The sequence below is a fragment of the Passer domesticus genome, chromosome Z, assembly GCF_036417665.1.
Source record: "Passer domesticus isolate bPasDom1 chromosome Z, bPasDom1.hap1, whole genome shotgun sequence".
Classification (NCBI taxonomy): Eukaryota; Metazoa; Chordata; class Aves; order Passeriformes; family Passeridae; genus Passer; species Passer domesticus.
Genome location: NC_087512.1, coordinates 35,803,004 through 35,830,118, shown reverse-complemented (window position 1 = coordinate 35,830,118; position 27,115 = coordinate 35,803,004). Strand labels below are relative to the sequence as shown.

At 37.2% G+C, this 27,115-nt stretch overlaps 1 long non-coding RNA gene across 2 annotated transcripts in view; it reads left to right on the top strand.

Annotated features, from left to right (window-relative positions):
* LOC135290130 (uncharacterized) overlaps nt 1-27,115 on the top strand; it is a 59,523-nt gene that overhangs the window by 1,972 nt on the left and 30,436 nt on the right. The window contains exons 2-3 of one of the 2 annotated variants that reach the window (XR_010352837.1): nt 671-825; nt 23,006-23,555. This is a non-coding gene — a long non-coding RNA (uncharacterized LOC135290130). Of the gene's footprint in view, nt 1-670; nt 826-23,005; nt 23,556-27,115 lie in introns of those variants that run through there. The other variant, XR_010352838.1, reaches the window with a different exon arrangement.

The following is a 27,115-nucleotide window of genomic DNA, read 5'->3' as shown; positions in this document are numbered from 1 at the left end:
TTTCAAAGAAAATTCCATTATATGATGGATTTTTTGAATTCATATAGTGTGAGTAAGTCTTCCACAGCAGGCTTGAAGCTCTCAGCCTGAGAAAAACTGCTTACCTCTGATGAACTGCTAGGCCTAGGGTAGGTGACCACAGACAAGCTTGTGTTTCCTACTACTGACTCTTACCTACTTAGAAATCCATAATATTTGCAGACTCATCAAGACACAGGCTTCCATCTTTTTCCCCTTCATTCCTCTTCATGTCCCACAGCTCACTAGCATTGGCACAAGTGAAATTTCAAGCCCGGGCTGGAGCAGTATCTGAGAAGTAAGGAACAGAGTGCATCAAATAGTGGACCATCTGTGGGGCATCCATCCAGTCACATGAACCAAAGTTTCTCCCTGGCATTTCCACAAAATTTGGCAACTCTGTCTACATACACGACACAATCAGAGCCAACATGACAATCAGAGGCACCTGGACAGTAGCTTTTCCACTTGAGCTCTTGTCCTGTACAAGAGTACTGTTCCTGCAGTCTCCATTGAAATCAATTAGTAGTCACTCTGCTTTTCCCATTTTTCTAACCAAAGCTTCTGAAGTACGTGATGACACATCTGTAACAAAGCTGTTTAACATGTGGCTAGATGTTAGCAACCAAGTTTCTGGGTTCCTTGCTCATAGAATTTCTGCAAGTGAGCCTGGAGGCCACAGACTTCTCTGAGACAGTGAGGGATTCCATGTCAGCTTTCTGCTGCCCTCTGTGTGAAGGCTGCTAAGACTTCTATGAAGAGGCTCAGAACCTCACAGGTCTGCCAGGATGGCATGTCATCTTCAAGGTAAGTGTTGTACTTGCTTCAGGACAGTCACAAGCACCCTTCTCAGCCACAGATTAGAATTCAGGAAAGTAGATTTCCTAAAAAAAAAAAAACAAAAAAAAAAAAAAAAAAAAAAACAAAAAAAAAAAACAAAAAAAAAAAAAACACCAAATAGAAGAATCCAGTGTAACAAGATGTTTCTCCTTGGTTTTACTCTCCTCAAAAAATTCTAATTTCCAGATCTAATGAGGTTACATAACTTTAGGCATACTGCCATGATTCTGTGCATTTTCATGTTCATAAATATGGGTGTTCTTATCCTCATTTCTTCCATGTTGCAGATAGTGCTTTCAAAATGATTTTAGTTCAAAGAAGCGTGAAGTGTAGTGAGTACAGCAGGAGGAATTGTGAACCTCCTTACTGTGTCCTTGAAAACCCAAAAGACTAATCCTACAGAGCTTTCAAAATGTTTGAGCTATTTCTTGGAGAAAATAACTACACCAAAACCACACACCACAGAGGTGCCTACTTCCTAAATCTTTCAGAGTCACCTGGTTTTGAATCTCCTTCAGAATCAGCTGAATCATGATGGAATGTTTGCTCTGCTTACACAAACTTTTCCTCAAGACAAGGTGAAATGTGTAAGTTGTACAATTCTTCAATTACACATGCAGCAATGTAGTTACTGCTGAAACATGTAGTAATCTTAGTAAGTCAGTTGTACTGAGCGTGAACAGCTTAAATACTTTGAAACCCAAAGAAAGAATCAGAATTTTTTACCTGCTCATGCTATGCAATAAAAATTCCAGGGTCTTCTTACCAATAAAACACTTCAGCTAAATTTTAAAACCAGTTCTTGAGGTTCAAGGAACAAATTAGAGAGCAATTATATTCTTCTTGTCATGATCAAAGGAGGGCATTCAGTCATTTGGTAAAATAAAAACTTCAAATCCAGTAGCCTTTTTAACACTGTCACTGAGAAGACCCTGATCTTCAAGCTTTGTTCAAAATTGTAGTCTAACATGGCAGTAGACCAAACAGGCTGTACCTTGGCATCAGATATCTCAGTATAGTACCAGACATAACCTTGGGACAGGGACATGTGTCAGTCCAAGGACACACCACAGTTGCTGATTCAACAGCTGGACATGTTTCTTTATCTCACTTGGTTTTCAGCTGCTGTGCAGCTTATCAGCTGGAAAGTACCACCAAGTTACTCCCTCCTCTGCAAGGGTGTCAACAGAGCCTGGTCATGGAGTCCTACTCCACCCTTCCTTTGGCTCCCCTGAGACTGTAGACTGTGTTGTGTGTGGGAGGTCAGGTATGCTGGCCACATTCCATCCAGGGGATAGCAACTGTATTTTCCTCTGTGCTTTCCATACCATTATCCTTTTACCCCATCATCTTCTCACACAAGCAGGATTAATGGATTTTGCAGTTCATCTATCCTCAGAGAAGGCATATATCCAGGGTTTACAAGAGATGGAAGGAGTGATGTTTTTGTTTGAGGGAATTATATAGAACTGTTGTAAATGAAGAGCCTGCAAAAGGGGGAAAAAAATCTGAATGGAGACAGACACTATGGAGAGATCTTACAGACATATAGTTGGCGGGGGGCGGGGGGTGTTTCAAAAAAATTAATTTAAAAAAACAGCCATGCTGCTGTACAATTCCACACCTATGGATTATGGTTTCAGACATACAAAAACTTTTGACACTTTTTAGTAATGCAGTGATTTTTTCCATCAAATTGGTTTAAAAGGATTGACAGTTTTATACATTTATATGTAAAGAAAACCATTATTCTCTCCAAAAAATTCACAGATAAAGGATCCCTTCTTTGTTTTATACCATTTGAGAGAGTCTGCCTCCACCCTTACTTCTTGCTCCACTACTTTTCTAGGTCTTTGATTACTGAAGCCTATCAAAGCATCTTTTACTCTTTTTAAGTATGCAGTTTCACTGAAGCCCAAGTACTATCATATGAACAAAAAATTGGAGTTGACAGTGAAAAGGGAATAAGTGAAACAACTACTCAGTTTGAACACAGATAGTACAATTGCTTCATGATTAAAGCACTTGAAATGTTGAGACCTTTCATCCTTTGAATTGTTAGACCCATATCAAACCTATTCCTAGTGTATTTGTCAGAGGATTTTGAGAGCTCTGTCGTGATCCTTGCTTTTCTAGTATAGATAAAATATGGGGAAAGAGCAATTCTGAAGAGTTCCAATTGAAAAAAAGAAACACAGAAAAGAAGGCAGCAACTTCAGCGATTCACCTTAAAAGTGGCACTTCCCTGGCATTTCCATCACGCATACTCTGAAGTCCCAAACAGTAAAATTTTGCAGTAGCATTTGTTTTATTGTCTGTTTTTGGAAGAGCACTGTTGGGTGTCATTCTAAGTGATCCCCTTATTAGCAAAGTAAACAGATGTGCTGCCACTTGTTCCGGTAGAAATGGCATCAGGACCCAAATAGGGCAACTCTGAGTACTAAAAATAGAAGTAATCTGTATTTGACATGAAAAATTTGCACAAGAGAATGTGTAAATAAAATTATTCAGAGGATACAGATACAATTGACAGAACTGCTCAGGGCACCCAACCTGATATTTTACATGACACTGACCTCTTTTTGACACAAAAAGAGTTTTTTTGGGGTGTTTTTTTTTTTGTTTGTTTTTTGATATGTTATTTCCTTAGTTTTGAGAAATCAGTTCATAGAACTTACTGGCCATCCTCATCATCTTGGTTTTTTTTATTATAGTGCAGCTCCATGTATTCAACCCCAGTGTACATTCCTGCTGTACTACACAGACAAATACCCATAATATGGTGCATAAATACCCACAACATGCTGCATATCCTGCTCAACGTGTGGAACTTTGCCTCTGTTCATACTTGAAATGTAATTATTGAAAATCTTATTTGTGTTTTAATTAGACACTACCACTGGTCTTCAATGAAGCCTGCACTTCTACACTGCATTCCCACTTGTGTTGTGCTACAGAACCTCAGTTAGGTGATATCATTGTGCTAATGCAGCTGCACCCTGGTAATGCTCAAGATAGGTAGTAGCAGTAGTCAAAGAGTAGTCTGCCTGCTAGTTTTGATCTGTGAGACTCTTTAGTCTGCTAAATGCATTCTTGATGGGGGAAGATAGGAAGAGTGACAAGAGGGATGGTAAGTGTGTGGTGTCAGATGTGAAGGCCAGCATATGGCTAAATATTTTGTCACCTGTTTCAGTTGACCAAACATCTAAGTTTAATCCCAGCTGGCAACTAAGCACCATTGACCTGCTCACTCACTGGCCTGCAGCAGGATGAAGAAGAGAATCACAAGTGAGAAAGCTCATGAGCTGAGGTAGAGATAGTTTAATAGGTAAAGCACAAACCACGCACACAAGCAAAGCGAAACAAGGAATTAATTCATCACTACCCTGGACAGGCAGGTGTTCAGCCACCTCCAGGAAGGCAGGGCTCCATCACACGTAACAGTGACATGGGAAGACAAATGATACCACTCTGAAAGTCTCCCCTTCTTCCTTCTTCCCCAACAGCATGTGGTCTGGAATATCCCTTTGGTCTGTTGGATTCAGCTGTCCTGGCTGTCCGCTCCCAGCTCTCTGTGTGTCCCCAGCCCACACACTCCTGGGCTGCTAGGAGGAGCTGAAAAGGTCTTGACACTGTGTAAGCACTGCTTGGCAGTAAACATCCCTGAGTTAGCAACAATGGTTCCAGCACAAATCCAAAACATAACTCTACACTAGCTACTGTGAAGAAAATTGGCGCTATCTCAGCCAAAACCAGCACACCTAACTAGAAATACAACTCTTTGTCATGAAGTGTGCATTGCTGGGACTATTTTGTAGAAAAGAGATGGCAAAGCTCAAATGCTGGTGAGAAGTCCTAACTATAATGGAGACTCTGGATCTTGAAGTCGGCATTTGGTTTTTTACTCACAACATTGCAGGACTCAGAGCAAATTATTCATTTTACTGGTTCTGTGAAGGACACGGAGTGGGAGAGTTAAGTTATGGAGATGGCACCATCTGGTGGCTATACACAGACTTCAGTGTTTTCAACACACATAGTGTTGGATTGATAGGCTCATGGATTTTATGATAGTTTATATTCAAAAAGGAGCTACAATTAATAATTTAAAATTGTGTCCCTTTTTAAATGAGGTGCACATGGAAAACATTAATTCTCACAACACAAAGATAGTTGCATTTGGAGTTGGCCTTGGATAGTTGCAGTGGAATTGGTGTTTGGAAAGCACCCTTGGCAGCACAGCAGTCAGCTAGCATTGAATGAGTGTCATCTGTGTGGAACTAGATAAAGACTGTGTGGTTTTCCCATGTTGTTTATTCTTAGGTACCACAGGTAAAAAACTTATTGCAAAGACATTCTTGCATGTTTATCTCTGTCTACAGGATAAGTAAGACAATGTAGATACTAAAAATAATTTCTAGAAATTCTAGGGACTAATGCCACATTTGTGTCCCCTCTTGAAAAATCATGGATATTGTAGTCTTTGGAGAGTCCCTGAAGACAGGTCCTTGCAAAACAGTTCTTCAAAGTAACATCTGAATGTGAACTATGAGTACCCATACTGAAATGGGGTGTCAGCTTAGCCATCTCTGCTTAGTCCATGGGGACTGGAGCTATCATTGCTATGCCTTGCTACCTGCTCTTTCTGCAATGTTACTCACTCTGTGGTTCTAAATGAAGATACTTGGACTGCATGGCAAATCTTAGTCCTGTAGTTCCTCCGTATGAGCTTTTTCATAGAAAATGTTTGTATGGGCTCTTGTACTCCAATGGCCGTGCAGAGAGACCTTGACAAATGAATGGGCTGGGCAATCATCAGCCATATGAAGTTCAACAAGGGAAAGGGCAAGATTCTGCACCTGGGATGGCACAACCCTGGATGTACAGACAGACTGGGGAATGAAACAGCAGCCCTGCAGTAAGGCACCAGGGAGTCCTGTTTGAAAGAAAGTTGGACACGAGTCAGCAGTGCCCTGGAAGCCAGGACCAACCCTGTCCTGGGGACCATCAGGCACAGCATCATAGCTGGGCAAGGGAGGGGATTGTCCTGCTCTGCTCTGAGCTGGGGCAGCCTCACCTTGAGTGCTTCGGGAAGTTTTGGGCACTGCAATATAAGAAAAACATTAAACTATTAGAGGGCATCCAAAGAAGGATCACAAAGATGGTGAAGGACCTTGAGGGGAAGCCAGTATGAGGAGTGGCTGAGGTCATTTGGTCTGTTCAGCCTGGAGGAGACTGAGGACATACCTCATTGTAACCTGCAACTTCCCTGTGAGGGGAAGAGGAGGGGCAGACATTGATCTCTTCCTTCTGTGACTAATAGCAGGACTCAAGGAAATGGCATGAAGCTGAGTTGGGGGGGTTTAGGTTGGATATCAGGGAAAGGTTCTTCACCCAGAGGGTGCTTGAGCACTGGAGCAGGCTCCCCAGTGAAGTGGTCACAGCACCAAGCCTCTCTGTGTTGAGAAGCATTTGTACAGTGCTCTTGGGCACATGGTGTGATTCTTGGGGTGTCGTGCACAGGGCCAGGAGTTGGTCTTGATGGTCCTGATGGGTGCCTTCCAATCCAGCGTATTCTACAATTCTGTGATTCTCTGATTCTGGGTCAGCTGGCTTAGAAACTCTTTCATAAAGTTGTCACATAGGTTTTTTATTAATCTTCTGTCCTGGATTGTACCATATGTGTGATGCTCCCAGTTGATTTCTGGTAATTTGAGGTCCATCATAAGGACAAGGGCAGTTGACTTCAAAGTGTCCTTTAGTTCCTCAAAGAATAATTTGTGTGCATTATCGTCCTGTCTGGGAAGTCTGTAGCAGACGCCCATGATGATATCCACATTATTTGTTAATCCCTTGATTCTTACTTGGTGTCTCTCGTCTGTGCCATTGCCAACTGTAAGCTTCATAGATTCTATTATTGTCATTACATAGAATATCACCTCCCAGCCTCTTCTGTCCTGCCTGTAACCATCCAACAGGACACTCCTATCCCAAAAAAGTGATTTATTGAAAATGTTATCTTTGAACTGAACAGCGTAGGCTTGAAGTGGTCACCATGCTAAAGAAAATTATATGCTCATAAATTGTGCTTTGTTATCATGTATGCATTTTGGATTACCAGATCACTAACTCATATATGCACATTAATTAATCTATTTTCCTAGAAATAAAGGTCCTAGTCTATTTGCAGGTGTAGTTCATTTATAATTAGTTGGCAAGCCCTTGTGTCATTGTTTTGTACTCCCATATCTTCTGATGTTTTGAACCTCAATTTAGGGCCTTATCAGTTTAGAATTTAGGGCCTCGTCTCCCATTTCATGCCCCTGCTCAGTTCTAGTTGATTTGGGCCTTGGAAGCTGCTTTAGAATTCTTCAGATTTCCCCTTCCACTTCTCCTAGTATTGCATTAAGGTTGACCTTCAGTGTCCAGAAGTTGTGCTCTGCATGTCAAAAGGGCTTAAATACAAAATGTGTTTTACTTTGTTTTGGTGTTTTTGCTGCTAAATCTAATTTTTATACAAATTTAAATTACCAGTATATATCATACATTAGAAAGACTATACATGTGTATCATAAATGGCATTATGTAGTAAAGCATATCTGTTACTGAAAGCTTACCAAATATATGATTCTTATATCTATGCAACATCTGTTGCATCTATTCATCTATGCAAAATATGCATTATCAGTATTTTTCCCTAATTCCTTTTTTGTTGCTGTTGTCAAAACTTAGTGTATGTTTTGTTGAATTGGACCTGTGAGATATGAACATTTTTAGGAAATTGGAAAGTAGATTAGTAGCATTTAATTTTGTGTTTGTACCAAAGAAGTATTTGAGTTTGAAGAGAAGTACTTTTGTGGATTTTTAGGAAACCAGAAGATGGCAGCAAGTGTTGATTAGAATTTTGTGCTACTGAACCTCTTCACACCTTCAGAGCAAATCAATATCCTTTGTAATGCAAGCATTTGCTTTGAATGTGATGTGTAACAGAAAAGAGCGAATTTACATTTATATCAGTACCATTATTCTTGCACAGGGAAGTAAGAGGGCTAATCCATTTCAAACACATTTATCCATTTGAAAAGACTAATACTGTGAGGGGCTATCAATGTGCACATGCCAAAGAAGATAGGCAATAATCTGTTGAACACATAAATGCAAACCCACATGTCTAGTGATTTTTTCTCTTCATACTGCCATCTCTGGAGCTTTTTGCAGCGCTGTGTTTTCAGGATAGGTGCTGTTTCTGAATAGGCAGGCAATCAATGGTTGAAAGTATTCATGGTGATGGAAGATAACCTTTTGTGTTGATTTCAGGATAGCTCAGAATGACAGTAGTGCTTCCATGCATCTTGGTGGGAACCCTTAAAACTGAGGTCTAATACTTCTCAGTGCATCAGACTGTTTCTAGTTTGGCAGGGTAGATAGGATTAAACCAGCAGATAGAGGTGCAGGAGGTTTAATGTTTTCTTTCTTGATTTTAGTTTGAGTACTATATATAATGTTAGCTTGTGAAAAGGTAGGAAGAAACACAAACTGTCTGTATAATTTAATCAGAATAGCACACTTGGCCAGAGCAACTCACTGGAATAATTTTAAATCCTTTCTGGAAATTATCTACTGGGCGACACATTAAGTCTCACTTTGAGTAGATAACTCAAAAGATCTTGGTAAAGTTCAGGTCAGAAAAATGCTCCTGACTTAATATGAATTACCAAGGATCAGAGAGGAGCTGGGAGAAAAATACTATGAACCTCACACATAATTAAATCGTAGTTCTGTTATACTAGCATGCTTCAAAGTGCTTCAATTTAATGAATTGCTGTGTAACTATTTTGATGTAAGGTTTAAATATCATCAAAAGTGACCTGGAAGCCACTTACAGTTTGAAAAGCCTGGTGCATATCTTGTATCATCTGGACCTTCTTAAATGTGAAGAATCTTAATCTATTTATTTTCTCCTCAAACAAATTATCCCATAACTTTGATTATGCCCATTGTCTTAATTTTGTTTTTGCACTTTACCTGTTCAAGGTACATGTGAGCCATGAGTGAATAGTGGTATATTGATGTTTACTTAGTGATGTTGCCTGATATTCTTTTCCTACTAAATCATGACATTTGACTTGGTTTTCTGTATCTGCAGGTGGTCCAACAGGCATACAGTGAGGGAAGGAAATGAAAGCAAAATACAACTCTCAATCATGTTCAAGTAAAAAAAAAAGTAGTATTTTTGCATGTTGCAACCTCATGTTCAGGAATTAATTTCACTTCTAAATAGAACAGCTGTGAAACCTTTTATTATTTTTTCTCTGTCGAGTGGGTAAAGTAGTGGGGAAAAAAATGGACTCCAAGGTACACTAAATAGCCATACTAAATTTATAGGAATAAAAAGAAAAAAGGTCATATTTGTTGGATAGATGTCTGTAAAAAAGATTCGGTGTTACACTGGTCAGGGCAATATTAGTAAGAATTGTTGAGGGATCTGAATGTCATCCAGCTGGTAGAAAAACAGATTTAAAAAATAGTGGTTTGAAAAGTGTAAATATTCAAGTGTCTTAAATGACAGTATCACCCATCAACACTATAAGATTGAAAAAGAATAAGGGTTGTTATACCTATCTGGTATAAAAGATACATCATGTTGAAAATTAGGTATGATTTCTTTCCAAAATTAAATGCAGTAGAGGAAGTACCACAACCATTTTTATTAATCCTTCAAGACCTTTCTGGTTTAGAGATAAGTTATCAGATTTAGACAGGAAGTAATTACAGATTTGGTTTTTTTGCTAGTTAATTGGTTTGATCAATTGAATGAGTTGGTTTGATTCTTTGTGATCACTGTGTGATTGGTGAAACTGTGAGAAACTTCTCTCACTTCCTAATATAACAATGCTGTAACAATAATTCTAAAGTAAACCCCTTATCCTCAATAAATATGCAGGTCTAAGAACATGTTCTCTCATAACACATATTGTGACCACCATTGTTCTTGGCAACGTGGATAGGACAATGAAGTGCACCCTCAACAAGTTGGTCAACAGCACCAAGCTGTGTGGTATGGTTGACATGCTGGAGGGAAGGGATGCCATTCAGAGGGACTGTGACAGGCTTCAGAGATGGGCCCATGCAAATCTCATTAAGTTCAACAAAGTGCAGTGCTAGGTCTTGCACCAGAGTTGGTGCAATCCCAAGCATAAGTACAGTCTGAATGGAAATGGATTGACGGCAGCCCTGAGAAAAAAGACTTGAGGGTGTTTGTGGACTAGAAGTTCATTGTGTCCCCACAGCCCAGAAAGCAAATTGTATCCTGGGCGGTATCAAAGCGTGGCCGGCAGGATGAGGGAGAGAAGTCTGTCCCTCTGCTCTGCTCTGGTGAGCCCCCACCTGCAGTGCTACATCCAGCTCTGCGGTCTCCAACTTGAGAAAGACATGGATCTGCTGGAACAAGTCCAGGGGAGAGCCATTAAATTGATCACAGGTCTGGAACACCTCTCCCATGACCGCAAGCTGAGAGAGCTAGGATTGTTCAGTCTGGCAAAGAGAAGACTCCAAGGAGAGTTTATAGCAGCCTTACGGTACCTGAAGAGGGCCTGAAAGAAAGCAGGAGAGGGATTCTGTACAAGGGCATGTGATAGTAGGACAAGAGGAAATGGCTTTGGGTTGAAGGAGGTTTATGTTAGACATTGGAAGAAATTCTTTACTGTGAGGGTGGGGAGGCACTGCAACAGCTTGTGCAGGAAAGCTGTGAATGCCTAATCCATGGCAGTGTTCAAGGCCAGATTGGGAGGGGCTCTGAGCAACTTGGTGGTGAAAAGGGTCAATTTTTTTGAAGCATGCTTCTTGCGCCATTGTGGGTTCATAAAATCCATTCATTTACTTTAGATATTTTCTAGTGCTATTCAATCAACTGGTAGAACAAGAGATAGGTAATTGAGAATGAGTGTTCGGTAGTGTCAAGATTCCTAGTTCATAAAGTTGATAACTGTTTGTGTGATTACATTTGTCTCTTTGCAGCTGATATGGTTTCTGGTCTCCCTCTCTACAAATGTTTAAAAATGAGAACATGTGTTACTCAACAAATACCACATCTACATTAATGCTGTTGTATTTGCTTCTGAGCAATTACAAAATTGCAGAAATAAAAACAAGTTAGACCTTGATTTTGAAGGTGTATTTTTTCTAATGAGAAGAAATCCTAACCCACATAATGAATTCAAATCAATGAAGCATGAGAACATCTCAATTGATTTTTTAACCATATGAATTATAAATTCTGATGTCTAGTAATGTTTCATTGTTCTGCCTCTTCTATTTTTGGTTTACCTTATTGATCATTACCATTATTATTTTTCTACACAGTCTTTCCTATTCCCATTCAAATTAATTTCTTAGTACACAGTGGAATATAAAGCTTCTGGAGGGTGATTCACTTTTGTAGTAACATAATTGCTTTTTGGATTACTTAATCTACCGGACAATAATGATATAACAAATGTGCAACAGCTTCTGTTATTCAAAGACATCTACAAAGAAAACGGGTTTTGCCACCTGAGGATATGACATTTGAAAATACATTTTTAAAATGTTTTAGGGTGCTGATGTTCCATTAAATGTATCCCAGTGACATTGAAGCAAATCTATGATCTCTAGCTGCCCTACTGGAAAAAACTATAATAGATTTTTATCTTCACAGACCACAAAGTGCCAAAAACCTAGAAGGCCCTTTTGGCCTATATTAAGCTCTTCTGTATTTTCTTGATAAAAAGTTAATCTCAGTGAAGAGGTATACTTTAAGAAACAGTACTGTTATAGGTACATTCCCATTTTTTGTGCTTTTTTCAATTGCAAGAAGAAATCTCAAATCTGCAGCCCATATGTGTTTTAAAACTTGGTATTATTTTTTCATCTCTTTAATAACACGTATTTTAAATTTCATGTACATTTCAGTTGCCCACGTCCCAACAAAGCTTTGTTGCAAACCATCAGTCATTTACATTTACTGTACAAAAATTCATGTCCTCACACAGCTACTGGCTGCCCAAGATCTTCCTCCATTCTCTTTTTCATCTTCTTCAAGTGTCTTTTTTCATTTATCTTGTTGGAATTCTTTCCTAAATAATCAAGGTTTCAAAAACATGAGTGAAGTTCTCTTTTATAGTCTAATAATTTATTTGCAGCTTCAGTGTTGGTATCTCCTGCCAGGCAGCTGAGTATTATACTAGTGCACAGTTTACAAATTGCAGCAACTGATCTTCAGATAGATGTGAGACTGAATTAAAAACAATACTATTAATCCTCTTCCTTTTGAAAGCCAAATTCTTTTCACTCCTTTATTTAAATTATTTCTTGTTCAGCTGCTTTTTGGGCAGCAGATTTTTTTTCTCCTTTCTTAAGTAAGTCATTTTAAAGGCACTAGCGCCATCATTGATTGGCTCTGCCTTGGCTTGTGACAGGTCCTCCTGTAGCTGCCATTGGCTCGGTCAGACATGGAAGAATGAAGGAACATTCTAGCACCTAAACTTATGCCTTTAGTCACCCTTGCCATGCAAAGGTGGCATGCAAACCTTGCCATTCAAACCCAATAAACAGTATTAAAAATATATTTGGCACCCTAAGATTCAAATATGTCCAAGTCATGTTTTAGGAATACCCAGTTCTGGGGATTTTAAGTACTGCTACATGTCAATAAATTATAAATATATGCAAATAAATATTTAGTTGTTCAGGGTTTTATTTTAATGCATTTTGTTGATCTTTGTATATAAAATAAGTATTTATAAAATAAGATAGTATATATTTTATAATTTTAAAACAATACTAATCATATATATGTATGAAGGATGCAGCACAAGTCTTTTGAATTAACAACTGCTATATATATATGAAACTGAATAACAATGCTTAAATGTAAACTTGGGGAATTTGCTACGTATGTTAGCTAATTCCAAGTTGAACATTCACAATACGACATGAAATAGTAACACTGAGTTATGGCATTAATGACATTAATTCACCACAGTAATTTGAGCAACTTTCAAATTTGTTTTATAAAGTGAGGGAGTGAGTCAAAACTGAAGAAGACTTTAGTTGTTAAAAGTTGTTTGAAGCCCATTGAGCATGAGCCAGACTACTGAATAATGCAGACAAGATAATGAACTGGAGACAAATGAGCCCAAGCCAGCCCCTGCTGAGTGCCAGGAGAATATGTTTGTTTGGTAGATTTATTATCTCAACATCTTTTTGCAGTGACCTGCAATTTAGAGAAAAAACCACAAAATATTCATAATCTTTGTGGTTTTATTTGTAACTGCAGGACAATGTTACTTTTTATCTAGGGCATGTGTGAGTAGTTGTCTGTTAAAGATGTAGAATCAATTTGCTAGGTTCATCCTTCAGGTATGTAAAAGTAATTAAGAATTTGAATAGGAATCCCAGTCAAATATGTTCTTCCACAAGCAGTTCAGACTGTTAATTTATCTTCAGGGCAACAAACTCACTAATTTCTTCAAAGGTTGTGTTTTGAGACAGTCTTCCTTTCATAGAAAAACTTGCTTTATAAACATTGTTACTGTTATTTGTTTAATGTCCTACTATTTAAAAAAATGTGCAGGAAAGAGTTGCTTAATACAGGACATAAGGACTTTCATACAGAATTACCATGAAACCCTATTCTTGAATTCTGTGAACTATTAGGGTTTTGGCTGCATTAAGGTTCATTCATCAGAGTCTGTGCTGGATAGAAACTCCTTCACTTCAGTCTTCCAAAGTACAGTGTAATTAATAGTGGTTTTAATTTGTTTTTATCAATTTCCACTTCAATTATATGTTATTTGGAAAATTAAATAAATTTTAAACATACATTATTTACTTGTATATATTTATATAGTTATAAAGCACATAATAAAGCATTGAAAATCTTGAAGATATTTCAGATTCAAATGTCGATTCCATACATTTTTCTTTTAACTCCATAAACTACTTATTGTCCACTGCTTTATAGTATTTATCTCTTTCAGGTAGCTCCTAGGTATACACCATCTTCCCCTTCAGTTCCCAGAAATGCATCCTTCCCAGCAATGGGACTTTTGGCCAAACAGAGAAAGTGCAGTTAGATCTTTTACTATTAATGGTTCATCAACAAGAGAGCTGGTCATGAAGGTCTTGAATGGGCCCAGGAGATAATTTTCTTCACATTCCATTGTACACTAGAATCATATTTCCGTGAGCATATGGATTTAGGCCTAGGATTTCATATTGCCAGAGAAAATCGGTTGCACAACATCTTTTTTTTTGAGAACATTATTAAATTACATGGTTTTGCAATTAAATCCTCAATTCTTCTTCCCTAGGCTTAGACACAGAAATTGTAAACAAAAGACATATGCAAAGATTGCAATAGCACCATTTTTTTGCTATCAGTTTTTTTCTGCTGCTAGTGCTGAAAGAAGCAGAGAGTTATCTCATTTCTTGGCTACCCTTCAACATCCAGTGAAACCTGAAATACTTCTGCAATGAGGTGACTACCTTGGTAAAAAAAGGGAGAGTGAAACAAATTGGAGACGGGGTAAATGGCCAGGCTTAAAATATTGTGATCACTAGTGGTTTACACAGTGTAAAATACTGGGGCCAGTACTGTCATCCATGGCCTGGATATTGAGATAGAGTGCATCTTCAGCAAGTTTGCAGAGGAAGCAAAATTGGGACAACTAGCATAAACATCAGAGGGACTTTGCCATGCTGGAAAATTGGGCTGGGAGTAATCTCCTGATGTGCAGAAGGGGGTAAGAGGAGGATTTGCCTCTTGAGAAAGATGCACCAGGACATTCTGGGGGCTGTTCAGCTGCAAAGTATCCTTGCAGAGAAAGACCTGAGGGACAGTGGACACCAAACTGAAGATGATCAAACAGCCCCTGGAGCTGCAAGATGCCAACTGTTGTCAGCAGATTGAGTGAAGTGATCCTTCCTTTCTGGTAAACACTCGTGAGGTACATCTGGAGCTCTGGGTGCAGTGCTGGGCTCCCCAGTAAAGAAGAGATACAAACATACTGGAGTCAGCCTGGTGCACAGTCTAGAAGGTGGTAAAGGGACTGAGGTATCTTTCATGTGAGGAGAGACTGAGAGAGGTAGAAGTGACCAGCCTGGAGAGACTGACTCAGGGACATCTTAAACACGTGTGTAAAGGGCATATGAGAGGGAATGAAAAAAGAGAGAGATAGGCTCCTTTTACTGCTGCCCACTGCAAAACAAAAGACTTTAGGCACAAATTAAAAACCATGACATTTCTTGTGAACATAAATATATTTTTATATTGTGAGGATGGCCAAACACCAGCAGGTTTTGCCCTGAGAGGCTGTGGAGTTTTCTTCCGTGAAGATATTCAAAACCCTTGTTAGCACTAGTTGAGCAGTAAGTTCCAAGAGATTATCTCAAGAAGTCCTTCTCTGCCTTAATGATTCTTTGATTCTGGTAGTTTTTGGAAAAGGCGAGAACAATATGCTTTTTTACTTGCTTAATTGCAGTGTGTATGTTGCTATTTTTCTGGAAAACAGAAGCTTATCTCCTGAATTCTCTGGGTTGTGGTCATGTAGGTATTTATGAGGGCCTGGTTTGGTGATAGGAAGGAGGGAAGAGAAGAATAAGGAAAAGGAAGATGTCTTTTTAGTTCATTCTTTGTTTATTCTTCACAGGGCTATCACCAGTTTTTATCAATATGACACCGGTTAATTAATGGTATTCAACAAGTTCCTATGAGCCTGTACATACTGAACAATTAATACATTTTAATATCCAAATGAGAAAGTGTTATTTTATCTGTCACTTAACATATATTCATAAATAATCATGCATACAAACATATTAAATCATGGAGAACAGTAATGAGTAATTTTCAAGTCCTGGCAACCAGCAAGATTCAATTGGAATATGCTGTTTGGCCTACTTGTTCTTATTAAAACTTTCGAAGAAGGGGCAGCATGTCCTTTTTAATCTGTTTCTCAATGAATAGTAGTAAATAAATGAACATGAGATTGGTGGGTATGACAAATTAATATGCACACTGACAGCTTATAAACACAGCATTGCTTAGGGGATTACTATATGAATATATACAAGCTATTACATGTTTTAAATTATTTATTTCATTTTCCAAATAATATACCACTGAAGTGGAAATTGATAAAAGAGAGAATACAAATACAATATTATATCAACTTTTTACTGAACTTATTAAGTGGAGGGCCCCTTAATGAGGAAATTAATGAATGAAGCAGTTCATTATGGCTAAGCATTCTTTGTTGTCGTTAAGAATTTGCTGGCATAGACCTGTTATAGTCAGTTTAATTATGATTAATATCTTATCTTGAATTCCATCTCCATTCAGATCTGAGAAAAAAATGCAAACCCTATTACATGATCAAAGTTCATAAAATAGGGTAAGCTTCTTATGACCTTATATTTTATTCATTTTCACATTCATATTTATCAGTTTTTATAAGAACTGATGTCAATCTTTCAATAGTTTCTAAAAATGCATTTATTCATGGTATGCTATACAGTCTCTTGTTCTTCTTAGGAGCAGGATCCTATGTTCAAGATTAAATGTCTCAACAGCTTTATTACCCTTTTTCAAATTCAGTAACTGCTATTTATTATCAATTTAATGAAAGAATACATACTCTTAGTCTCCAAGATTTACTCCAAGTACGACTTACTAGACTGTCTAATTTAAATTGATTTTATTTAGCCAAAGAACTCATAAACATCAGTGCAAATTGTACTTCAGCTGTAATCAAGGTTTAATCTCTCAGTTCTGTGGGGGTTTTTTTTCTCTGTGTATATGTCCATTAATTGATGAATGGGGAGCGTTTTTTAATTAGTTTGTGTTTCTAAGGGCCTGTTAGTAATAATTGGCCCACAATTTCCAGTATTTAACCATATATGGAATCAATAACATCTCATCTGCTTAAGAGTTAATAGTCCAGTCTAAAATAGTTCCCATGCTGCCTTTGGCTGTGTGGTACTGGTTACATTAATATTATCATTTTATTCTCCAATTTTCTTCACAAAATACCTTAAAAATTGTGCAGTCATACTCTCCATCTGTAATTCCTTTTCCCTTCAAGCCTCCACCTTTGCAGAGAATTATAGGACTAAAAAAGAATGAAATTTCTTAGGCTTTTATTAAACATGAAACCAAAAGAACTGGCTGGTTTGTGATAACTGAAAGAAAAATTGCGTACATATATGAGTCATGGGCTCTAGAGAATGTAGGAAGCAAATCTATAGTGTCCCAGCTTTAGTGCTTCCATTGTTCACACAAAACTTTTTTCTTGCAGAATTTCAAAACAAATTATTTTGTCTTTCCTACAAAAATCAACATACGGAATGATTTGGAAACAAAAAAACGAAAAATTTCTCAACAGTAAGATGGAGATAAAAATACAGTCTTCTAGAACCATTATAAGAGCCAGAGTCTCCGGGGAATTGGCATCTGCAACTTCTTTTTTTAGTTAACTTCTAATAATTCTTAAGTTGTTACCAAAATAGTGAGTTGATACTGTACATTCTCTTTAACTGGAATGTCCTTTTCATACCAGTATTTGAGATCAGGGATTAGATCTATCCAATTGAGAATTACTTTACTTAAATTTACCTACATTGGGAAAATTTTCTTAGTCACAAGTATTTGTGCTGTGCTTTATTGGTTTTTTGTGATGTGTTCTTCAACACCAAAATGTTGTGAGTTCAGTTCAACTTGTCTCAACTGTGTTTGGGACCAAAATCTTCTGAAGTCCTTCAAATCATTTTCTACTCTGTGGGTTTTTTTCCTAAAAGTGAAGAATTTCAGTTTTTCTGACCATTTGAAAACCATCTTGTTCCACTTCAAATCCCTACTATAACTAGAATCACGGGTATCTCATCAATGTATAAATCTGTGAAGCCCAAGTAGTCTTATGTGAACAACTTGAAAGATGACATTTTAATTATGACTTCCCATAGGCATTTGGGGTCATATGTTTAAGAACTTTAACATTATGTATTTCAGCAGTCTCCACTACTGAGTTCATGAGTCTGTCCTTTTGAAAAGCACCCTCTATCACTTTTATGATGTTGTCTTAGTCAAAATGGGTACTGATCTAAGTCTGTTGAAGACTCGATTGTACTGCTATTTCTTCTTTCTTTTTCTTTCTTTTTCTTTCTTTCTTTCTTTCTTTCTTTCTTTCTTTCTTTCTTTCTTTCTTTCTTTCTTTCTTTCTTTCTTTCTTTCTTTCTTTCTTTCTTTCTTTCTTTCTTTCTTTCTTTCTTTCTTTCTTTCTTTCTTTCTTTCTTTCTTTCTTTCTTTCTTTCTTTCTTTCTTTCTTTCTTTCTTTCTTTCTTTCTTTCTTTCTTTCTTTCTTTTCTTCCTCCTCCTTTCCTTTCCTTTCCTTTCCTTTCCTTTCCTTTCCTTTCCTTTCCTTTCCTTTCCTTTCCTTTCCTTTCCTTTCCTTTCCTTTCCTTTCCTTTCCTTTCCTTTCCTTTCCTTTCCTTTCCTTTCCTTTCCTTTCCTTTCCTTTCCTTTCCTTTCCTTTCCTTTCCTTTCCTTTCCTTTCCTTTCCTTTCCTTTCCTTTCCTTTTTTCTTCTTTTTCTTTTTTTCTTTTTTTCTTTTTCTTTTTCTTTTTCTTTTTCTTTTTCTTTTTCTTTTTCTTTTTCTTTTTCTTTTTCTTTTTCTTTTTCTTTTTCTTTTTCTTTTTCTTTTTTTCTTTTTCTTTTTCTTTTTCTTTTTCTTTTTCTCTTTCTCTTTCTCTTTCTCTTTCTCTTTCTCTTTCTCTTTTTCTTTCTCTTTTTCTTTTTCTTTTTCTTTTTCTTTTTCTTTTTCTTTTTCTTTTTCTTTTTCTTTTTCTTTTTCTTTCCTTCTTTCCCTCTGTGTCTTCCCATTATATGACCATTATATGAAATCTCAAGCCTTTCTTTGCTTATTGTTATCCCTGCAGTATTCCCATTCTGCCAGTGCTCACAAGCACAGATATTAATTGGATTTCAATTTCCCAATTATTCCTAGTCACAAGTATATCTCCCTGTCTGTGAAAACTCTACCTTACCCACACTTATGAACTCCCTTTGGCAAATTTTGTTTATGGCAGTTTTTAATCAGTTTTAATATTAATTTTTTTACATATATTATTCCTGTTCGGATCTCTGTATATAGGTAACAGACTCTTCAGATCAAGGTAGTCGCAGGTATCCAGTTGTAATTATTCATCCTATTCATAAAATCATTTTAATGCCAAAGTAACTTAACTATCTAATCACATCATCACCACTCTGCCTTTATGGAAATGTGATGAACATTACGCTAAGAAGTATTTTCAAAAGATAAACAAACATCATTAGTGCATGCAGCTTTATTTTGTTTGTAAGATGTCTGATCTCTCCTTTGTAATAAATTAAATTTAAAACCTCGGACTCTAATGTTAGTAATGGACAGTTCAGAAGGATGATTGCAGTCAGAAAGTAATCATTTTCTTGGGATCAAATTCTTTCCTGACAGCATTTACTTTAACTACTTACAACTGTGTAAGATAGGCATGAGCTGCCATCTAAGATCTGTGTTCACTTTCATTAATGACACTGTGTACCATATTTTGTTTTCAAATAAATGGCTTTAAAAGAGCATGAATCAACGTTCTGAAAAGTCTAGATTACCTTTACTGATCTAGTACTAACCTGCTGTGTAACTGGATAGAATAAGATAAATGAGTCCAAAAGGAAGTTCCAGCAGCTATAGCTGCAGAGGTGAGTGTTGTTGTATTGGCAGAACTGCTGGAAGTGATAATGCCTCTGTGCTCCACTGGTATACTCATACTTGGATGTAGGTGATTTTTCATGTCATAAATAAGTAGCACAAAGGGAGAAAAATATGACTGGAAAACTGCAGCCTAACTTTTCAGTCCTTACCCAAATAGGGCTACTGATTTTCTCAGTATTTACTGATTTGGCTCAATATTTACTGGTTTTATGACTTATCTCTGCATCTCTTTATTTAATTCTGTGTATGCTGAAAGAAAAAGATCATGGAGTAAAGTATGACAAGGTATAAGTATTTCAGTATTATTTAAATATACATAGGTAGGATTAGCTTCACAGGAAAATGTGTATGCCTGGGTCAGGTGGCAGAATCCAGAGCCCCTGATTTAGCTGTCTGGAATCCCCACAGAAAATACTTGCTTTATAATGGGTTACATCAAAGTCTTTCAGTAAGATACCTAATATAGCCAATCTTGACTGTGTCAAACTCCATTTCTTTATTCTGTGGCTGAAGGGGGAGTGCATCCTGGTTTCCAACAGCTCCATGATACAGCATTCACTCGGACTGCATGAGACATGGCTTGATTCCTGTTTAAGGCAAGTGAATGTCTCTTCTTCATGGAATATGCTATTAATTAGCTGTCCCCTGGTACATATAGCACTAAGATGTTTCCTATGTGACTAAAATTCTGTTGGCCAGGAACTAAGCCAGCCAAATGAAGGGACAGTCCTAACACTTTAAGGACTTTGCTCTTTTATTTTATTGTGCATAGAAACTGTAGCCCAAAACCTCTGGACAAAAGATTTCCAAACTGGGTTGTATTGTTAACAATATCTCCTAGCAGCCAGGGTGTGTGACAGAAACAAACAACCTTGTCAAGGCCAAGAAAAAAGTGGAAGTTTCACCTGTTAGGTGGGAAAGGAGGCAGTCTGTGAAGGTACTAGCAGTTCCCAGTTTTGCTGCTCTACTCAGAGGAAAATTCAACAGACAGGAAATTGTCAGCCATCCACTCTACCATTCCCTGGACTGCCATCCATGTGTGACAGAGTGCAGACTTTGGACCACTCTGAAGTGGTCTCCAGCCACTAGCAGCACAGGTATTGTAGTGTTACAGTACCTGCAGAAATTCTGATTCTGCTATTTATCAAATTCTCTCATGAAATCACATAAATTAAATAAACAATATCACTATATACTATATTTATATTGTTTTCTTAACGTGATGTTGGATAGTGTAATGCACTAGTATAATGCTAATGCTAATGTTTTCCTTTACTACTGAGAAAGGATAGTTCTACTCCTTATTCTGAGTGGCTAATCTACTTAAATATGGTCAATCCCTAGGCAATTGTGACTGTGTTCCAGAAATGCAGAACATATGAGCAACTCTGCTTGTAGAACTGTCAGGTCTACAGTTTTTTGCCAAAACAAGAGACTGAATCAGCTCCTGGTGAAGTCAGTGGGACTAATGTTGATAGTAACAACAGCAGAGACGTGACATTTCCTTGTCCAGAGTTTAACTATTGTGGGGATTTTTTGTAACCTTCTGTTCCAAAAGTCTTGGAATCACTGGCATAGACTGGCACAGATGGGACCATGCTCCAATATAAATTTTTACATCTCAAACCACAGCAGCAAAAAAAAATTACAGAAAGTGACACAGCACTAGAATCTAGGTTGTATTTAGACAGGCATTCCTCAATTTTAGGTGTTTTTGGGGTTTTTTTGGTTTTTTTAGTTTTTTTTTTTTAAATTTGGTTGCAGAGGTGTGGGGATATTTTTTAGGCTTTCCTCATTGTTTAGTATTTGTTTTATGATCATCAGAAAGGTAGTTCTGGAAGTCGGTAATGTTTCTCATGGAGATGCTGTCAGAATCATAACCCACTAATAAACATAAATTAAAGTATAACTCATGTTAACCTCACCCTACACAGCAGAAAAAAAATAAAGAACATGTCTCTTGAAATAAACTTTAATAACCATAAAAGACACTGTAAAATGGGAAATAATGTGTAATTGTGTTGTGAATGGGAGTCTATAAATAACATTTATTTGTGCTGGTGGTATAAAATGGATGTCAAGCACTGGAGGAAAAAAAGTTACATGAAAAACTAAGATTTTTCTGGTTTAAACTCATTAACTGTCTGTGGAGCTTTAGTCTACATGATGTTTAAACATGTAACTAAAATAGAGTTTTGGGACTGCAATGGTAAAAAGTGGTAGTAGGAACAGTAGCATAAAAATTCCAATAATTTAAATGGGTACATTTATGGGCTTTGTTCTCTTGAATTAATGTGATTATAAATATGATACCTATCAGACTGTGTTTTGAAGAGAAATAAGTTTTAGCTTGGTTGTTATAAAGAAGGACTGAACTTTGGCACTTCATACTTTCAAAAGGCAAAGAAAAAGGGGTTTTTTTGGGGGGTTGTGGGAAAGACAGAAGTTTTGAGTTTTGAATAGCTTGAATTAGCAGTACTTTGCTTTGGAACAAAGCAAAGTGCATTTTGTGAAACAGGCATGATGCCTTAGGTAAGGCAACAAACAATATGTAAATTTTATCCTGTATTTTGTATTTTGGTGAAAGTGGACGAACAAATTGTTCCGGTTTTGGTTCATGGCAATGATCACTATCCATAAATATCTCTAAATCGGGAAGGTAGGTATATTTTACTTCCGGATTATCCTGTTTTTCGTCCAGTCAGTCCATTCCTTTAGTGAATCCTTGAAACAAAAAGACCTTTCTATTCAACTTTCAGCTTGATAAGGTGTTTTATCTCATTATTTTTGTTTCTGCAGTACAATTCTATTGTCCACATGCACACACACACAGAGTTTTGATTTTCTTAGGATATGTACAAAATTATACTGTTTTGATGAACTTTGGCACAAAATTCCTGCATTACAAAATCCATAGAAAATAGTGTGGATAATTTCTTTGTGGATAATTTGGGGCTAGTTGTTTTGTGAAAGACTAAATTATTGGCTTTACAATGTAAACAATGCTGATATTATATCTCAATCCCGCAGGTGTTTCAGTTTCTTTTCTAGGTAAAGGAAAAATATTCAATTACAGAGCCATTGCTCCACCAATAACTTGGTGGAATTATTCAACAGCAGTGTTTGAACATAGAATCAATTGCTATTTTTACAGCTGTCTCCCTACCGCAGTTTCAAGAGGAGGGTTTTGTAAGCGTTGTGTATCTTTACCAGCTTAATTCTCATCAGATAGTCTTCATGCTACGAAGCATTCTTCCATACCACCTTCTTAGGATTTGTTATTTTAACTTGAGACAATTGTTACAGATTGAAGGCAAATACAAAATATTATTTCCATGTTTGCTCTTTGTATCATACAGCTTACCTGATCAACTGCTGTCAAAACAAATGATTACAAATACTCATCCTTCAAGGCAAGTGAAAAGAGTAGCCTGTAACTTCGGTGGTGCCGATGGGAATATATTTGACCTCTCATCTCCGATCCTGACATTGTTTAACCATATCCTACAACTAGAGAATTTCAATTATTTGTTCAGAAGAGCCATTCATAATTGCCTGGTGTAAGCCTGCCTTTAGGATGCAAAGCAGAAAACAATGAAAATGCTACTCTGGTGAATTAGAACAGCATCACTTAAATGTATAAATTAAATGGGCCTCTTTTCACAGCTTTCTCTTTCTGTTCTGAGAGGCCTCAGCCTGGTGACATCAAAGACAGGATTATGTGAGAAGATAAAAACTTGATCTAATGTCCATGTTTGAAGTCATGAAAGTCCTCTTCTCTTCAAGCCAAAATAACCCTCCTTAGAGCACAATGAGCTCCAGTCCAGGTGCAGGAGGGGGGAAGGTTTCAGCAAGGCACTGAAGATATGTCAGAAAAGCCAAAGGGTTGTACATTAAACCATAATCTTCCTAGATGTGCTAAGAGATTGTATGTAGGCATTAAAAGCTTTGTCCTGTCAATTACTTTGCTAAGTCTTCCTTTTAATTGAAGAATACTATTATGCATGTAGCTGGATTGGCCTTTAATGAGAATTTAACCTGTTTCATGTATTTTTAGAGAAATCTTCTTCACGATATATGAGAAATCAAAAGGGGAGTACTAAAACACAAGGTCATCTAAGAGTACACAGTGAACATATGTTGTTGGTGTCTCTGCATGTAACGCTCCATTTCTGATGCAGCTGATACTCTGCCTATGGATTACAGAAGGATTTATGATGTAGGGAAAAATTGTGGCCTTTTTATACTTTAAGACTTGTCCCTCTCTGTGAGAGAGTCTGCTTACATTTGAATATTCTCTCATGGCGAAATTATCTTCTCTGTAGTCTCTAAAAATTGAGATCAATGGAAACTTTCACCTCATAAAAAAGTACTGTTTCAGTGCTTCATAAAGAAGCACTGAAATTAAACAAAATTAATTCTGTTTTAATGAAATTAAAAGCATCTCCAAAACATGTCATTAAAAGTAATTGCCCTTATAACACTGAAGAAACTATCATGGTCTTGGACAGTCTCAGAAGGTTAAAGCAAGTGCAACTGTCCAGGTTAAAATGACTGGTATAAGATTTAATGGACATCAGATACTAATGAAAATGTTTGCCTCTCATACAGTCTATGACTTTGCCATGTGGTCTTCTCTTTGCCCTGCATTTTCAGCTTTTTACACGTATTCAGTTACAGAAGAGGTACATAGCAGGTTTTCAGTTCATAACTATGAACAATCAGGTGCAACAAACCGCAGGAAAAATAAATAATTGACCATATGGCCGATATTTGCCACAGCCTCAATTCCAGCATCAGATAATTCTCAATGGTTTTGTTGTATTCAATTCTAGTCCACTATTGGGGGAAGATTTATCATGGTTTATTGACCATAACTTTAAAATAATGTATCTATTATGTTACTGCTTTTTATTTCCCTTATGTTTCTAGAAAAATGGCTATGTTATTATGGAATATTGGAACATATATATTTCACTTTATTTGAATTATGGTGGCAAACAGAATTCTCTTTCTCAAAAATCTGATCTTTTACTGGCTTTATATGTACAATCCATGTAGCTACATATTTTGATGGCTACAATGTAGTTTAATTTCTTTCATTTATAGTTTTAGACAGGCACACATAATATCTACTGCCAATTCCTCTGCTCTCTGCCTGCCTTGTTTTTAACTTTGTGAGGTCATTTTCCCTTTCTCTAACTGCATTTAAGTCACTAAATTCATCCTGCCCTTTTCATTTGTAAAAGTTTTAAGACACGACATTCCTGTTGAATAGGAAGATTTATTACTGCAAGATTCATGTAAAGGCTATCAGTAGCAACTTCATTTAATTAGTTCCTGACAGACATAGAATGTTGCTTCATGACACAGATAAATGCTAATTCTGTAGGCAAGTAGCATATTAATTAGATTTCACCAGGATATAGAAACCTTTAAGATGTGTTTCCAATGGTCTTACTGCTATGACATAACACTTCTGTCAAGTCAGTCTTAGAGGTGACTATTTTCTTCCGGTCTGGCTTTCGGGCAGCACAGTGGCACTAAAGTCATTGGATGAGTAGAAAGAAAGGTTTTCATTACTTGATGATGGTGGGAAGGCCCCTCATAGAATATTTTCAAGATGTTAGAATGGGAGTGAGTTTAATCCTACAAGAGGTCCTTGTGGCTTCTTTTCCCATTTGCAGCTCTGGGTGGTCCAGCTGAATCCTTTGAGATCATTAGGGTCCCCCTGAGCATTTTGATGACAAAGCAATTAATGGAAATTCTTAGAATGAGGGCCTGATAGAATATTTAACAAGCTCTTTGCATCCTTTACTTCTTCCGTGAAAATTTTGTCCTCCCCATTTTCCTGGTCTTTATCACTGGTATATATGGCAGCAAGAAACATTTAGTAAGCAGAAAAATTGAGAATAAATGGCTGCATAACCAAGAAGAACTGGGTAGTGGCCATTCTAGAGCTGAAACAGCTGCCTAAATGGGTTAAGTTCAAAGCAACAAAAACCTGACATCTGTCTATGTAACCATATCTGGGGCTGGGCACTGCCATCTGCAAGCATCAGGACCTCAAGGCAGAATGAGGCAGTTCTTCCAAGGAGCCAAAGCTCCATAGCACTTGGAAAAGGGATAATGCTAATTAGAAACCACAGAGCTCAAAGGGATGAGAAGACCTGATTAGCTCACTTAGCTCAGTGAAAAAATGAAAATATCTGGCTCAGATAAGACTAAAAGGAAAGAGGAAATCTGTCTGAATTCAGACTGTCCCTGAGGCAGTGCTGGTACCCAAAGCTTATTTGCGTTAGAATGCAAGTGGATTTTATCATTGCTTTCTTCAAAGCAGGACAGGTACCAGCAACTACAGCAGAGTTTTATGAACATAATGATGTATTTCAAGCCTTTAGTTATTTACATTCATCAATTTCTGGGAATTGAATTAGGAGAAAAGTGTCTAAATGAAAGGCTCTTCCCATAAGAGAGAAGAGGATCTTGCAGGTGGGGCTTGAACCAACATTTGTAAGGTTTAGATACAGTCTCTGTCTCTGCTACCAGCTATTGAAGCAAAGTTAGGTTTTCTTTATGTTCTCTGTCTGTAAAATATGCAAGTAGTGCCTTTTTATAGTCTACAACTCTAGCATGAAAAAAAAATCAAACTCAGTCTTGACTGGACCCCTTGATGCTCTGAGGGTCTAGTCTGAAAAAAGTGTACTTTACTTCTCATCTGATTTGCAAGTTCCCAAGAAATTAACATGTTACAGCTTGACTCTTTTGTTTGTTTAGGGTTTTTTGTTTGTTTTGGTTTTGGGGGGTTTTTTTGTTTACTTGTTATTTTGTTATGGTGGTGCTTTTCACTAAGATACTGCAGTGTTTTCATCATTTTTCCTGGTGGGCTAAAAAGGAGAGTTCCTGTGCACATAACAACAGTGTTAACAAGTGCTGGTATCCATAGAGCAGTCTCTGAATATCTTGGCCGTACTGGGTCAAAGTAATTTAATCCTTCCTTATATCCCCCAAAGATGTGAATGGAAACTGCATGAATCAACCCTTTCTCTTAGTCTTCTGTGGCCACTGGGAGAATTATCACCTGGATGTCAGTATCCTTATTTAATACTTAATGAGAAATTCTAAAATCAAAATTGTTGAAAAGTTGAAATGTCTTCAGCAGCAGAAACAAAAATCAATTTTGTAAGTCCTCTTCTATGTGCCCTTGTTAATTTTGATGGAATAGAAGTCATTGAATGCACCTTTCATCCTTTGAGAGACCGGAGTTTATGTCTGTACTGTTTGTGAATCTTTCTCCACTAATAAGCCAATTCATTCCCAATTCTAATACCTTTGACATGTCATCTCTAAGTATTATTCTGAAATGACCTTCCAGAATTTTTGAGATTGAAGTATTGCATTTCATGAAGCATTGTCAATCTTTGGAACTTTCTACATAAATGTCTAACATTCTTGCCTTAGATCCTCAG